We start from the raw sequence: 2,413 nt of genomic DNA on the forward strand, positions 1-2,413 counted from the left end.
CACCAGGAGGCAGGATATCACATGACCCTGTTGATTGATTGAGGAGAGACTTCCAGGCAGCCTGCTGGAGCCCACACAAAAGGCTCTTTCTGTTGAATGGGGTATGTTAATTTTGAGTGTTTCCTGTCAACAGCCCTCTGCCAGCAAGGAGAGACATGTGATCACTGACGCACCCAGACTTCTCTAGGCGGACCCAAACACTTTGGGGGAGTTGAATTGCAACAAATATATATTTTATAGAAACAGTGATAATTTATTGTAACCAAATGACAGGAATGTACAACTTTGAGAGTCTTAGTTTGAAAAATGCCCTCACGATTTGAGTCCAAACTCCAATTTGTACCATGGTCTGGGGCAAAACCCCGCTAATAATGATTATTGTAGACAATGGGTTTAAGCTAGAGACATGGAAAGTTACTGGGATATATGTGGAAGGGAAATGTACCTTTGTATAATTTTTGATGAAAAACCAATGTTGCAAAACCCACTAAAATCGAAAATAAGTTGCCATTTTTGAATGCAAGCTCCTAGAAACGCCTGAGTCGGGACAGGGACTATCTTTAGTAATATATGATGTGTGTATATGATGTCAGACAACTGTGTACCTGGGAAATATGTATTTGGATCAGGAATAGATTTGTGTGCACATTGACCAGGGGAGTGTCATTTCTGCAGGTCATAAAAATGACATCACTCTGACACACTATCCCTTCCCAAATCAGGGACCAAAGAATCTATTGACCTATCAAATCAAGAGACGGGCAGGCTTAGGGATGCTAGCCTCTCCACCCACTTTCCAAAACACATAAAAAGAGACTGCTGGGACAGGTAGAGACATTCAATTCCATTTGCTGCAGAGCATGCTGACCGACGACTTCACATCCAGAGATCCAACACTTAGACTTCCAAGCTAAACATAGACTACAGAACTTGGAACCTAGAAGGCCCACTGCAAGCAAAAGTATTCTCAGCAGGCCTTCAGAATCCAGCAAACCTAACCAAACTATTCAACAGCCGGGCAAGCTGTTTGAATTCTTTACCCAGACCGCTGTGAGCAGAGCCAGAGACCCAGACCGCTGTGAGCAGAACCGGTGCCTGATTGACCCGCTGTATCCAGAGAGCTGACCCAGATCGCTGCGAAGTGCCGAGACCAGAACCGGAGTCCAGTCCAAAACCTGACCAGATCCGTGGCGAGGCTCATTCCTGCCCAAAATATATTGTGAGTACCGCCAGAACTGTGCAGAACCCAATCTCTTAGTTAAAATAATCTAATCCAAACTATTTTAACCTAATTAGAACAGCCTCCTAGAAATCATGTCATCTGTCATTTTTAAAGCTGCACAACTGTCACCTGTCAATTCCGCAGCTGCAAGCTGTCACTTGTCATTTTGAGTTTTACTTTAAATCCGAAAATCTACTTTTATTAAATTGTCCGTATCTCTGGAACCGTTTGGGCTAGGAACGTGGTTTAACTTTCATTTTAAAGCTGTGATTCTAGGCTTTCCATACTCACGATTTACTCGCGAAATTTACTGTGATTTGCGATTTTGGCTCAATTTCTCCACTTGTCAAAATAGCAGCTCCATTCTTTCCTTTGTTAAAATCCGTTTGCAACCTGGTAGTTACGCATAGAGCATTGCTAAGGTGAGCCTGAACTAATACCAACACGCGTCTCCCACTCAACCTGAATCTCTAGAGGGAATTAAAATCAGTTGGCACATTTTTCCATCCATTGCCATCACATTTAAAAGCATTTTGGGCCTGTGTTTCAAACTCCTACCTGTTTCCTCTAAGCTTGCAGGGGGGAAACTGAATTTCGTATTGTATTTGATTGCATTCCTGAGAACTGTGTGCTCCTCTTTCCATCGCCTTCCATTTCTTACATTGCATAGGGGAGAGGGGTGAATTGCCAGAGAAAAAGTGATTATCTTATCTTTTGCTAAAATCATATCCAGTATTTCTGTACTGCATTTTATTCCTCATTGCTTTTCCCTTGAAACCATAAAAGTATTTTTGCTGCTTTATCCATCCTATACTAACTCCTCATTGATTGTAAAGAAGTGTGCTAGTGCCAGATTACCCATTGTTGATCAACATCATATGTCTAAGTGTACTATCAGATATTAATTTATTATAAAGTGCGATATATATATATATTGTTTAATTTTTCAAATAAACCTTTTAATTTGCAAAACAAACCTACTTCTTGGCTCAGTGGGGTCAGGGGGATTCTAAGAGGGGGTGTTATACACGGGTTGTCATCCAGAGTACTGAACTGGACATAAAAATACATCAATAAGGGTTTTCCTCAGCATCCCAGACTAGGCATTGACTTAGCTGTAGTGTTGATTGAATATCGCTTACAGAAGTGGGGGCTCGTCCGTGATATACTGGGTTAGATTTACCACTTGTG

This window comes from Ambystoma mexicanum, chromosome 5p (genome assembly GCF_040938575.1).
Source record: "Ambystoma mexicanum isolate Mex_15411 chromosome 5p, UKY_AmexF1_1, whole genome shotgun sequence".
NCBI lineage: Eukaryota > Metazoa > Chordata > Amphibia > Caudata > Ambystomatidae > Ambystoma > Ambystoma mexicanum.